The following is a 14,839-nucleotide window of genomic DNA, read 5'->3' as shown; positions in this document are numbered from 1 at the left end:
GCACCCCACAAATGGGTGAGAAATAAGAGCCCGAGCCCTGAGAGGTTGAGGGACTTACCTTGCGCCACCCTGACTGCAGAGTCCTCAGGATTGGGGTGCTGGAGAGTTCTGCACCACCAGTGGCCTGACAGACCTCGGGGACCACAGAGGCACCCTTACTTCTCCGATGTGCTGGGAAGCCAGGGTCAGGAAGGCGGGAGCAGACCCCCTTCGGGTCTGATTCCACGCAGGCCCTGAAGCAGGAGAGGAAGGCCCCTCCCCCAACAAGCTTCCCTGCTAGCAGCTTCCTGAATTCCCCGTGGGGCTGGCACTGGTCTGTGTGGGAGCTTGTTAGTGGTCGTGGGAAAGGCACCACCGTACCCCAAGGGGGTCACCCTTTGCTTTCCCAGTGGTTGGCACCACAGTGAGGAGTTTGGCTTCACGTGCTGGTTAGTGAGAGACCACAGAGAACTTCCCAGCCTGAGACTGTGGTCCTGAAGGCAGCCCTGGTGCACTGTCTTAGAGTCGGGAGGGGAAGGGAGAGGTGGTGACTGCTCAGGAAGGCGGAGGGAACACTTGGGAGGAAGGAATGGAAGGAAGAGATCTGCGTGGTCGCTCCCGGCAGCATTTCCTGAACTGGGGAGCCCCTGTCCCCCATAGGCTACTTGGGGAGACAAGCCTCTCCTCAAAGCATTCTTGCCAAAGTTCAGGTGTTAAAAAGCCACAGGCTCCTCGAGTCTCTTGTTCAGACAGGTAGTTTGTGTAACTCGTAGAAGTCTGGGCGTCAGGTGGCTGGAGTTAGATCTCAGCTCCCTGCGACCTCAGGCGAGACCCTGAGCCTCTGAGCCCCAGCCCTGCAGACTGGGGGACCCACCCCTGAAGACTAGGGGACGCACCCCTGAAGACTGGGGGAAGAGCTTCTCCTTCGGAGCCTGGTGAGGGGACAGCAAGCTAAGCACAATGGCCGCTGCCCACTGGCCACCATCACTGGCCGACCTTCTCACTGCTGACTGACTCCAGAGGGCTGCAGGGTTCCGGGCCAGCATCAGGTGGGGTAGGGTGGACCTGGGGTAGGATGGACATGGGTAGGATGGACATGGGACTCAGGGAGAGTTGAAGCCATCATCACCACCAGCCCCAGCCTCCCCATCACCACCAGCATCCCCATTAGCAACAGCATGGCCTCCCACATGGCAAGTGATGGGGAAACAGCCGCAGGCTATGTATGGCGCTTACACCCCAGAAAAGATTAAGAGTTGGGCTCTAACAGCTAAAAGACCCAAATCTGATTCCTAGTTCTGACCCTTTCTAGCTGTGTGACTTTGGGCAAGTGACCTAACCTCTCTGAATCTCAGAGTCTGTAAAAAAGGAATGGTTACAGTTCCTGCCTCTTAGGGCTGTGATGAGGGTGAGTGAGCTGGTGAGGAAAGCACTGGCATGGGGCCTGATCTCATCATAAAAGAAGACAAACACAGGGAAACACTGGCCGGGGGCAGCAGTGAGAACAGCCTGCGAGTTGGGCTGGGAGTTCCCAGCAGGCCTGGATGGCGAGAGGCAGGTGCTGGCCAGCAAGACAACAGGTGCAGAGGGTCAGCTTGGGGGCAGGACCGGAGAGAGCTCTCGAGGGCCCTTCTTTCCTCCTAAGGAGCCAGGGTGTGGAGGGGTGAGGAGGGGGTTCAGCCCTGGAGCTGTGACCAGTAGGAAGAAGTCCTAGGAAGAACCCCCCACTCCCTGCTCCTGACCCAAGAGGGTCTCAAAGCTGCCAGCACGGCCCACTTACCATGGTGACATTTCCTTCTGGACGCTTCCCCCTTGGTGATGATTTATTTCTGAATATCTGTAGCAATCGGCGCTCAAGGTCAGTCCTAGACCAACCCTGAGCATCTCACCTCAGGCCTGCGGGGCTGCTGCAAATAGCCGTGGCTTGTATGCTCCACTACGCCCGGTGTTCCCGACACAGACGGCAGTGAGCCAGATCCTGAAGAGTTGTGCAGTGAACAACCTGTACAACCGTACCAGGCGGCTCTCCGCCAGCCTAGAGAGGGTGCAGCATCTACCATCTGCAGCTCAGGTCAGAGAAGGCTGAGTGGTATCTGGATGCCAGTTAAGATGCAGAGAGCCCAGGTTTGCTGCCAACGACACACTTGAGAAAGTGTGTCTGAACAGTGTGGGTGATGGGTGATGGGGAATTGACCATTCTCGACATTGATTGTGGGGCCAGTATGTAGTGCACATACTGAACAGGCTTGGCAGTGAGACACAGTTCAAGTCTGCTCTGTTGCTCTTGCTGTGTGACTCTGGGCATATCACCTGACCTCTCTGTGCTCCGTTTCCTCATCTGGGTGTGGACTTGCCCTGAGAAGGAAATGAGATGAGGTGTGAAGCTCTGAGCCCAGCAGCTCCCACAGAAATGGTCTCAGTATTGTTCTTCAGGAAGGTGGGACACAGGTTGCCCCTTGGAAGGCACCTCCCTGACTCCCACCAGATGTCAGATCCAGGCCCAGTCTGAAATCTTGAAGCCAGATTAAGCCAATACTTGATAGGGCCTTGTCAACATAACCTGTTCAAAATCAAGTGTTACTAGGGCTTGGGGGCTTTGTGGGGGACTAGCACAGGCCAAGAGCAGGAAGAGAACCCTGCAGGTGAGGCCTGGGCGCCCTCAATTCCTCCTTCCTAGCCCGAGGGCAGCAAACTAAGGCCCCAGGCCAAAGTCATCCCACCCCGGTTTTGTGCAACCTGTGACCTAAGAACGGTCTTTTCAAGACAAAAATGTTGCATGAAAATGATAGGAACGTCAAAGTGTACTGTTTATAAATAAAGTATATTGAGATACAGCCACACTCACCACTGGATAACTCTCTAAGACGGCTTTTCTACCACCAGGGTCGTGGGTCCAACTTAGCATGGGTTTAATTGTTCTTAATATCACCCGCTTGGTCTCCGAAGGCATTGAAGTCTGCGGCTCTTAACTTAATGGGAAAGAGCTATAAGCTGACATGTCTCAAATGTCAACACGCACATTTGTCCCCCGGGGTCCTGGCAAGAGCAGATTCTGATGCAGGAGGTCACATGCGACCTAATTTTGTATCTGTAGCAAGATGCTCGATGTTGCGGATCTACTGTGTGAGGGACATACTTTGAATAATAAGGCTGGAGACTTTGGTTCTCAAATGGACTCTGGCTAGAATCTCCAGGGAACAGGGAGCAGTGAAGGCCCAGCTTGTTCCATGGCTTGGCCATGTGGACACGTGAGTATGTAAGTCTTTTTGTTTTAGAGTTGTCATATTCTTTGAGAAAATATCTAGCAAAAAAAAAAAAAAAGGCTTGTTCAAACCCAGAGTCTCTGACATGGGAGGTTTGGGTAGGGTCTGAGGATTCTAGCAGGTTCTCCAGGAGGTGGCTGCAGCTGGTCTCCAACCGAACTTGGAAAATCAGCTCTCCGGGTCTCGGCCTACACTGTGCATCCGACCCACTGATTTTCGCTGAGGTGGGGTGCTCTGAGGTCCCCCAGATGGTGGAATCTGACTTCTCCCTGAGGTCAGATTCCATGACGCCAGCTGTCACGGAAGAAACCAAGTCTTTGTTGTCTTCTTCAGTCAACTGTCTCTTCAACCAGACCCAAGCAGTTTCCTCAAGTTCAAACACAATATTAAAAGACATAATGGAAGGTCAGGACAGCAGAACTTTCTGTCCATTCACTGCAAACCTCTTCCCCATTCCACGCAGTGCAGACCTATGCATTTTACAACAAAGGCCTCCTCCAAGGAGGACCCCTTGCTCAGATTTAAGCCCCATCTATGGGGCTTGATGGGTCTAGACCTGAAGCCACAGTGGGAAAGGGGGGGTTGCACCCCACACATAGATGTGGTGCTGCAGCCCCAGGTACATGGGCAGGGCCCTCTGGAGGGTCAGGCTGGGCCCAGCGCCATCCACCGCAACTGCCTCAAACAAGAATGACCACCTGGGCCAGGACCGGTTCCCGGAGTCCTTGAACTTGAGAGGGCTGGCAACCGGATCTGGATGGGTGAGCTTAAGAATATCAGAGACTGAGTTATTAAATTTTCTTCCTGGACCCTTGAGATCGGGAACTCTCACCATGCAGGTCCCTAGGAGCCAGAAAGAAGCCACTGCCGCTGCACATCCAGGCAGGACCTTCAAGTGCTGAGGGACAGGGCCAGCACTTGGGGCCAGCCAGGGGTGGGCAGTGTGTGGGGAGACCTGGACAGCCCTGTGCGGGGCTGGCTCTCCATCCCCATGGGGTGACCTTGGGCAGCGGCTGTGCCGTGGAAGCCGGGGTCCCTGGCAGGATAGAGGGGAGGGTTAAATGAGATGACTCGGGCAAGTATCCTGACAGTTCCCGGCACATGTTAGATGCTCGACCAGCAGTGCTGACCACTATTGTCAGCATGATAACAGATATGAATTACAATGATTTCATTATGTCAGCTGCCCACCACAGCCTCCCTCCTGTTGTCTTGCAGCCTGCAGACAGAAACAGTTCACTTGTGCTCCCCAAAGCACCTACTTGGCAGCAGCTGACTCAGTCCGTGTTCAGCCCTTATTCAGTGACTACTGTGTACCAGCCGAGGTGCAGGTCAGCGCTGCCCAGTCTAACTCTCACGAACGCCACTTAAGATGCTCCACAGTGCATTAGAGACAGAAGTAAAAAGAACCAGGGGAAATCGATTTGAAAATATATTTTATTGAGCCCATCTATTCAAGATATTATGACTTGAACATATCGTCAATATTAAACATCACAAACATGATTTTTTTCTTAATATTTATTTGTGCATACAGAACTGGGGTACAAGCCAGAGGCCCAGGGGTGGTGAGAGGCTTCACCAGAGACAGACTGGGGAGCAGAACAGGCAGATCTACAAAGTACACTGGTGAGGGGAGCAGCGGGTGGGTCAGGAGAGGTCTGCCACGCCATGTGGGTCCGCTCCGGGGCGGGGATTAAACTTTTACTGAAGTGGCTGCGGGTGGCTCGCAGTGCTGCGTCCTAACCCATTGCGCCACCAGGGAGGGCCCCACAAATGTGATTTTTTTTTTAATCTTCAGTGTGTCTTTTAAAAATTTGCATGGTAGTAAAAGAGAAACATAGCATAAAATTTGCCACCTTCACCATTTCCAAGTGGACAGCTGAGGACGTGAACTATATCCACATTCTTGTGCACCCAACTCCAGAGCTCTTTTTCATCATGCAAAGATTCACATTTTCCACCTCTCTGTTTCCTTTGATGTCTCTGCTCTTAGTGCTCAGTACTCCCTGCAGAGGGAGAGCGGCCACCATGGGACAGGGAGCTCTGCTGTTGGTGTGAAGCGCCACCGTGCGCTTGAGACAGTAGTGATGGGACACAGACAGGAAACAGAATAGGCGAGCGGTCCCCAGTGGCATTGCAGAAATGAACAGGGTGGTGGGCCAGAGCGCCTGGGGGTTGGAGGAGCCAGGCCTGCCAGGAGCAAACCCCCTCAGGAGATGCAGGAGGATGGCCACCTTGCCCGTGCATCAGACTCTGCAGACAGCTCAGAAAATGGCTGGATGCCAGCCCCATGCTGGACCCTCAGCGTCAGAAGCGCTGTGCTGGAGGCCCTGGCTGGTGTATTGTTAGGAGCTGCGTGGGTAATGACCTGATGCACAGGCAGGAGAGCCTGCAAGCTGCTCAGGGAGCGCTGTTCCGGAACAGCAAGTGCAAAGGACCTGGGGAGCATGACCTCGGCCTGGTGGGAGGAGCAGGTGTGAGGGAGGGGTAGGAGTGATCCTGGGCGAGGCAGTAAAACCCAGGCTTGGGTTTTACTCCAACTATGCTCCAGAGCCATCACCAGACATGTGGAAAGAAAATTTCAAGATCATTTTGCCAAAAGTTCTAGACACTCTTTGTCTCTGCCTAAATAAAAACAAACAAGAAGCTTAAGGTAATAAGGAATAACCTGGTGATAAGGAAGGACTTCCCAGGCAGGTGTTCAAATAAGGGAGTATGTCTTCATGGAAGGTTGTGGAATGCCTTGATAGGAGGAGGGAAAGGGAATAGATACATCCCAAGCCCGAACCATTCCTCCCTAGGAGAAGCGAGAGTACAGGCTGGATTGTCTAATCCTAGCTGGGGAGGGAGGGAGCGAGAGTCCTTCGTCTTCATCTTCCACTCACCCTCCTGCCTTCTGGTTCCTTCTCTCTTTATAGCTTTTACTAGTTAGCTAGGCTGTGAGGCTTAAATAATAAAAATTTACTTTGTGATCATTCTGATGGCTGAAAGTTCAAGATCGAGCTGTCAGCAGCATAAAGATCTCCCAGGCCTCTCTCCTTGCCTTGAGACAGCCCCTTCCCACTGTGTCTCCATGGGTCTTTCCACGGGGAGCATGAAGCCCCCTGGTTTCTCTGGGTGTCCACATTTCCTCTTCCCATAAGAACCCCAGTCGGATTGGGTGACGGCACACTCCAATGACCTTCTTTTAACAAAATGGCCTCATCCAAGACCTTTCTCCAAATACAATCACATTCTGAGCCCTGGGGCAAGGACTTCAAGATAGGAGTTTGAGGGGTACACAACTCAGCCCATATTGCACCTCAAAGGACAAGTGGAAGGGAGGGCCCAGGGAGTTTCCTTCCCCCCCAACTTTGCTCTGTACACACACACACACACACACACACACACTCACACACACAAGCACCACTGATATTGGAAGTGTTGATGTCAAAGGCATCTTTCAATGGTAAAGATTTCCAGATCTGTCCATTCCATAACCAAACCAACCTTGTGCCTGCATGTCAAGTCTACCCCAGCCCTGAAGCCCATGTATATTTAATGAGCACCTACTATATACAAATCCAAGCCCAAGCATTGGAGAATCTTCTCTGAGACCCCCACACCCAGTAAGACTGATCAGAGGGGGATTACATCCCCCTGATGTAGGGCACTTGGGAACAGACAGAAGAAGGTCTGGTCCTCAGAAAACAGGGTGAAACTTCAGGGAGGCAAGATGACTTGCACATAGCAGGACTGGGCAGCTTCCTGGAAGAGGTGGCATTGAAGCTGGTCCTGGAAAGGAGTGTTGGGGGGAATAGCATGAGTAAAACATGCCATGGAAATTGAAACCAGTCTGAGGGAGTAGGCATGATTTCCCTCATTTTACACGTGTGAAAATCAGGGCCCGGAGAGGATATAGGTCGATTCCACAAGGTCACACAGCTGGTAAGGTCAGACAGAGCTGGGATTCAATCCCTGGTTCCTTATCACTACCCAGCTTGAAGGGATGCCAGGGGAATGAAAGGGGGCACTGGTGTTGGGCCACAGTGGGCTTCGTGAAGACAGCCAGGGGTGGCCTCATTGTGCAGACAGGAGCTGTTGAAAGTTTCTGACTTGGGCCAGCTCACTTTCCTCTGGGAAGTGCCGTCTCAAACAAATCATTCATTTATTGAACCGGGAAACTCCCCTGTCCACACCTGTCCTTTGTAAAGCAGTTAAGTGTTCAAGTTTACATAATTAATTCTGCAGAGCTGTGTAAACTTAGCGGCCACTTACGGGCTTTTATCTTTCTCTCCCCTAATAATGATGATAATAGCCAACATTTAGTCAACACTATGTACAGTGCCTTATAAGCATTATCTTATTTTAATCCTCACTGCAGGGGGGCAGGGGGGTCTGCCCAAGGAGGAGGGTGCTATGGGGGGGGGCATTTATAGATGAGACTAGTGAGGCTCTGAGTAGCTCTGAGGCCCAGACTCCACCCAAATCTGATTCCAAACTCACATTCTTTTTTTTAAAGATTTATCTATTTATGCTCACAGAACTGGGGTACAGGCCAGAGGTGCAGGAGCAGTGAGAGGATTCACCAGAGACAGAGTGGGGAGCAGAACAGGCAGACTGATGAAGTACACTGCTGAGGAGAGCAGCGGGCGGGTCCGGAGAGGTCTGCCGCGCCATGTGGTCACCTCCCTGGCTGGGGATCGAACTCATGTGGAAGCGGCTGTGCCAAGCTTCACAGTGTTGTGCCTTAACCCATTGCACCATGGAGGAGGGCCCACCAAACTCACATCCTTAATAATAAACTAATTGGTGTTTCCCAAGGAGAAACAAGCTAAACCTTGGGCCCTACCCCATGTGAAACTCAGAACATGACCAACAGACCTAGTTTTCTGATTCTAGTCAGGGACACGCACTGCCTTTTAGTCCCAGGGGAATAGCTTCCGCCCTCCCCCACCTGGGTGGGGACAGGGGGCGGCCAGCCCTGGTATCTTCCAAGGCTCAGCAGATACTATCCACTAAGTAGCCTCCAGCCTTGGCAGGGAGAGCAGGCTGGAGCACATGAAACTGACCACATTCTTCCCGGCCGCTGTCAACACTGACACCCACCCTGGGCAAGTGGCCGCTTGCTTGGCCCGGTAGGGGCAGGGCCGCAGGCTCCTGGCCTTGCCGTTGGCGCTCCTGAGTTTATCTGCCGTTCAGGATGAGAAGACACCGTGCCTGGTGCCGACAGGCGAGGTGTTTTTCACGTAATTGTGATTGTACAGGATAAGGCCCGGTGTAGCACCTTGACAGTCAGAAAGCAAACACAGCAGTGACGCTGTCACCAGGGCTGGGAGACAGCAGCCATCCAGCAAATGCTGGTTCTGATGCCCCCACTCCCCTGGGTCCATTCTTGGCTCGCTCTGCCCCGAGAGGAAGGGACGGTCCGGTCCTGGGTAAATTATGGAAAGGATTTTCCTGGTTGTTTGAACACCCCTTCCTTAGAAAACCTTTGAGAGTAACAGAAATTTCTGGAAAACAGGTACAGATATAAGACCATAAATTGAAGTGGATGTCCAGTCCAAACTTCTCTTATGAACTCTCATTTTGCAAAATATTAGGCATTTCATCCCAGCCAACCCAAAGGCCTCCTGCCCTTTGCCCAGACACGCATCTAAATTCTAAGCTGCCTACCTTTAAAAAGCAAAAATTCTTCTTCCCCAACCGCCCCTTTTTTTTTTTTTTGCTTGTTGCTATAAAAATATCTTTTTCTCATTTATTATTTTTTATTATACAAGCAATAGATACTCATGGCAGGAAAATTACAAAACATCAATAAAATAAAACTTTTAAGAATAATCACTATGAACATTTTAGTGAACCCCATAGAAATTTTTCCCTATGCGTACCAGATAACTATACATCCATAGTTTTTTTTTTTTTTAAAGATTTATTTATTTACTCATACAGAACTGGGGTATAGGCCAGAGATGCAGAGGGTGAGAGGATTCACCAGGGACAGAGTGGGGAGCAGAACAGGCAGACTGACGAAGTACACTGCTGAGGGGAGCAGCGGGCGGGTCCGGAGAGGTCTGCCGCGCCATGTGGTCACCTCCGGGGCAGGCGGAATTGAACTCATGCGGAAGTGGCTTTAGCTTCTTAGTGCTGTGCTTTAACCCCCTGTGCCACCAGGGAGGGCCTTTGTTTTTTTGTTTTTAATAAATAATTATTCTTCCATTATGACACTGTATTGGGGTAAAGCAAATGCCCCCTGTCAACATTTTGGGGGTTTGTGTGATCTCTGTATCCATGCAGGGGAGCTGGACAATGAGGGTCTAATCACCATAGGATATGGTCACCTTTCAAACACACCTGCGCTACCTGGCCACCAGGTGAACAAGGAAATGACAAACCAGGAGCCTCTGGCCTCATGACCAGACAGGGCCTCCAAGTCTCCGCATATTGGCCCAAGGCCAAATGCAGACTCGTTTCTCCTTTCAATGTCCATGCCTATAGATTTTTTTTTTTCAATAGCTGCCGTATCTTGGAGATTGGGGTCTCCTGGCTGGGTAGTAGAGCCTGGCTACTCCTGGGATGAAAGCTGATAAAATCCCCAACTAGCCAGTGGAGAAGCCAACAGGTTTTCTGAAAATACAGCCCCGTACTCTGCAGGGGGCTGCCTGGCTAAGGACAGTTGACCCCATGTTTGAGTTGCAAATGGCGAGGTGTTCTATCTAATCTGGTGCGTTTGCAAGATGAGGGAGGATCTCTGCTGAATCAGTCTCCCTAAGCAGTGTGGTGTGTGGCCAAGGCTTTCACATGCTGTGCAGACAAACGTCTTTCATCTCTTCAGTAATTATTTATGTTGAGGCATATTAGAAAGCATCTATAATTAGTAGACCCAACCTGTGATTTTGTGGGCATTCTGGCTTAGGACAATGCTAAAGTTGGTGTTTTAGTAAAAACAAGAGTGAGTCAATGTAAAGAAAGATAGAAGTCGTGAGGGTATAATTGGCACCCGGATGCAGCCCAGCACATGAAGGCAACTCTCAAGGTCAGGGTTCCTGGCCCCAGGAACAAACCCAACCAGCCCGATTCACCTCCCACCCTTGATCCTCCTGATGCCCTTGGGAGCTGGACTCAGGAACCTAGAAGCTTCTGGAACAGCCAGCACAGACACATCATCTGCATCCCTCACCCCTGGAAGCTGGTCCCACCCCAAAGCACAGTGGGACAGCATTGTGGTGTCACCTCCAACTGCCCACCAGGGTTTCACTGTCTGTGCATTGACTTAGGTGATTCCTTACGAGGTGAGTTTTTGCAAACAGATCCATGCATTGGAGATTTCCTTTAGACTCTGGATTATCGTGTTGACCTAAAAAGGGGCCCAGCTATTGCTGATGACCCTATTTATACAGATGCAAATCTTTATTTTAAAAACAAAGATTTTAGGGTTTTAACCTAATCTCTTGGCTGCAGCTGGTAAGAGTGACTCCCGAAGCAGGTGATGGATTGTTTTCTTTTTTGACCTTTATAACTTTCACAGTCAAAAAGTGAGTTCCCACAATAGCTTGCATGGTCGGAGGCTGTAGTGATACTGAAGTTGTGGAAGAAGTTGTCTTTTCTTTTCTTTTTTTCTGTAAAGATTTATTTATGCATACAGAACTGGGATACAGGCCAGAGGTGTGGTAGGTGAGAGGATTCATCAGAGACAGAGTGGGGAGCAGAACAGGCTGACTGACAAAGTACTCTGCTGAGGGAGAAGTGGGCGGGTCAGGAGAGGTCTGCCGCGCCATGTGGTCACCTCCAGAACAGGGATCAAACTCATGCTGAAATGGCTTGAGCTTCTTAGTGCTGCGCTTTCACCCGCTGCGCCACCAGGGAGGGCCGTCTTTTCTTTTTAAGAGAGAGGTATGGAAGTTTATAGGAGTGAAAAAACAGGATGTCAGGAATTTTTTTTTAAAAAGAGAAGAAAGCGGGCCTCCCTGGTGGTCTCGGGGTCAGCTACCCGCAGCCACTGCAGCACGAGTTCAACCCCTGGCCAGGGCGCTTACCCATGGGCACAGCAGACCTCTCCTGCCCCCCTCAGCAGTGTACTTCGTTGATCTTCCTGTTCTGCTCCCCACTCTGTGTCTGGTGAATCTGCTCACCAACACCCCCACCACCACCACCTCTGGCTCTTCTTCATCCCTAGTCTATACAAATATAAATAAATAGGGAAGAAAGAGGGGAGGGGTGCAGGAACCAGGAGGAAGGGAGGAAGCAAAAATAGAACAAAATGGGGTGCTGAAACAGAAGCAAGCGACAGCACTATTGAATCAGGCAATGAAGTCATGGGAGTGACTCGGCCTTTCTCCACTTTGTGGTGTGTTTACATTACTTCCCCCCACGCACCCCCAAAAAAGCTTAATTTGTTCTTAAATCCCAAATATTTAGAATTTAAAAAATAAGCTTTAGTATAAACCTTGCCTTTGGATAAAAGGTCCCAAAAGACATGTCCCTCCTTTTACAAACTGTATCACACTGGTCTCCTTTTGTGTCCAAGGGAACCGACCTACTAAATTTCACCCTCCCCTGCACTAAAAGCCACCTGCATGGCACCACTTAGAGGTGTGTGGAGTTCTGTCTGGTTGGCATTGCGTTGGAGGGATTCACCTGTCTTGTTCCTTTTCGGTACTTTTTGTGTTTGGGGTGCAGCTCCTCTCCTCCCCACCACCTGCTGGGACCCTTGACAGAATTAACGCTGAGAGCCAGTGCACAGAGAGGGCTGTGAGCCGTGAGCCAGGCTTTGCTCTCAGCCGCTCAGAGGCGGTGTAACGTCGTTCACAGCGGTTGCTGAGGAAATGCACGAACAGAGACACCAGGTAGCTTGCCCAAGGCAGCACAGCACACCTGGCTTCAAGTCCCAGTTGACTCTGGCACCTAAGCCCTGAGCCTCTCCCCTCCACAGGGAGTCAGGGGTATCCCTCCCCGGCAGGCTCTACTGGATTCTTCTCATGTTGGAGAAAATTCGCCCCCACATTCCAGTCAAGAGATAGGACACTTTCTTCTTTTGAAAATATGATCCCACCAGGCAGGTGGCAGACGTCCGCAGGCCGAGCGGGCTCTTGGGAACTGCCCCTCTTGCCTATGTGATGCCTTAGAATCAGAAAAGGCGCACCTCTGTGCGGGTGCAACCCCAGGAGGGAGGGGGGCTGCCACGAGCCTTGGGGCCCCTCCCTGCTCCCCAACCTAGATAGACCCAACACTTTGGTCTCTGGAGGTCGAGGAGAATAGCAGGCATCAGCGGTCATCTTGGGCCACAGAGGCCTGGTCACTGCCTGGTGCACCCCAGGCACTGGCCGAGATGGTCTCTGAAGGAGCCAGAGGCGTGGGGTGGGGAGGCGAGGGTGTGGGGCGTGGGACTCTGTGCAGTGGGGTCTGGTGCCCCGGGTCTGCATGTAGCCGGCCAGCGGAGGAGACGGGTCAGCGGGGTGGGGGCCCAGTTTGATGTCCATCCCAAGACCAGACCAGTTTCCAGGGCCCCGGTGGCTGCTCCCTGCAAGCTGTGGCCCGTGTCCCTCGCCCCCAGCATCCGCTGAGGACTTACCCCGCTTCATCACTCACCCTTCCTCCCGGGACCAGCCAGACTGACTCAGCCGGGCGCATGAGCAGGATGGAGCCCAGCGTGGGGCTGGGGTGCAGAGGCTGTGTCTGCTCCCCGGCCCTTCCCCCTCACCCACACCCCCATGCTACTGTCAGAGTGGACACACCTGCTTAGCTCTCCTGGTCTGTGTTTAGAGCCTGCAGCTTTGGCCTAATGGGCTCCCTTTTCTGACCCCCCAGATTACAAACTTCCTGTGTGCGTTGGTCTTGTTTGGCTTGGGGATAAAAACAGAGCTCTGGCTCCTGATCACTGCAACTTGTCCCAGGGGCTTAACGACAGTGCAGAGAGCAGAGTGCATGGGGCGGGGGGGTGGGGGGGGCTGCCTCACAGGTACACACAGGTGGCCTTCCCCAGGGAACTCACAGCACCCCTTTCCCAAGACTAGAACTCGCACAGGAAGGAGGGTACTGTGCTCCAGGGCTGGGTTCTGCCTCACCCCTGCATCCTTGTGGACCAACATGGCCATGCAGAAGCCACGATGCACCCCAACAAGGGCTGGGTAGGAAGGGCTTCTCTTGGGGAACCCTCTCTTCCTTCATGTGGGATGAGCATAGAAAGTAGCCTCCTTGGGGTCAGCATATGTGGGCAGTGTCCAGGCTGTGCCAGCCAGGGAGCGCTCAGGTGCCATGTCTGCAGAAGCTGTCGGGTACACAAGTGCCAGCCGCTGGGGACTTGGGGAGGGGGCTCCCCGCAGGAAGGACTTGGCCTCACAGGAAGCCAAGTCTGTGTGCTGTTTCTCCAGCTGGCCACTCCCCGGATAGCAGGGTCCCAGCGCCAGGCGAACACCCAGGGTCACTGTGAATAATCCCTCTCCTTGTGAGTAACAGCAGCACCCTCCCACCCGCTGTGTCCTGGGAAGATGCTGCCTTTGCCTAATGGCATCGACCCCAACAGCCTGGGGGACACGGGGACCCTTGTCTCCACCATCCAGATGGGAAAACTAGGACTTAGAGGAGCCAACCTACTGTTGTCCTGGCTGAGGCCCCTTACAGGTCATTTCCCAGCCCTCTACCTGGGGCCTCAAAGGCTGTAGATGCCCGTGTCTGCAGCAGGTGGGAACCCCTCCCACTTGACCTTGAGGGGTGCTGTCTGCCTACCATCACCCCACCATGGTATAAAACCAACACGTGGGCCCTCTGTGGTGGCACAACAGGTCAAAACACAGAACGATAAAGCTATAGCAGCCACTGCAGCATGAATTCGATTCCCGACCAGTGAGATGACTCACAGGGCGCAGCAGACCTCTCCTGACCCCCCGGCTGCTCCTCTCAGCAGTGTACTTCATCAACCTGCCTGTTCTGCTCCCCACTCTGTCTCTGGTGAATCCTCTCACCCCCTGCACCTCTGGCCTGTACCCCAGGTCTGTATGCATAAATAGATCTTTAAAAACAAACAAAAAAAACACTATGGTGAGGGCACATGGGTGATTTGGTGATGGGAAACCCAAGGGGATTGCAACTGAGATGGAAAAATGCACAAAAATATGTAAAAAAAATTATTATAAAATTACAAAAAAAAAAAAAAAAACGGGCCCTCCCTGGTGGTGCAGCGGGTTAAAGCAGAGCACTAAGATGCTGGATGCCGCCACTTCATGAGTTCGATCCCTGGCCAGGGCCATGTTCCCACATGGCACAGCAGACCTCTCCTGACCTGTCCGCTGCTCCCCTCAGCAGTGTACCTTATCTGCATTTCTGTGGAGTCCCTGGTATAAAATAAAGGCTAAAAAAAAAAAAAAGGGCCCTCCCTGGTGGTGCAGCGGGTTAAAGCAGAGCACTAAGATGCTGGATGCCGCCACTTCATGAGTTCGATCCCTGGCCAGGGCCGTGTTCCCACATGGCACAGCAGACCTCTCCTGACCTGTCCGCTGCTCCCCTCAGCAGTGTACCTTATTGATCTGCCTGTTCAGTTCCCCACTCTGTCTCTGGTGAGTCCTCTCACTGTCCCTGCACCTCTGGCCTGTACCCCAGTTCTGTATGCACAAATAAAT

The sequence above is a fragment of the Condylura cristata genome, unplaced genomic scaffold, assembly GCF_000260355.1.
Source record: "Condylura cristata isolate star-nosed mole 26May11 unplaced genomic scaffold, ConCri1.0 scaffold00032, whole genome shotgun sequence".
Classification (NCBI taxonomy): domain Eukaryota; kingdom Metazoa; phylum Chordata; class Mammalia; order Eulipotyphla; family Talpidae; genus Condylura; species Condylura cristata.
This window is presented reverse-complemented; position numbering follows the sequence as displayed.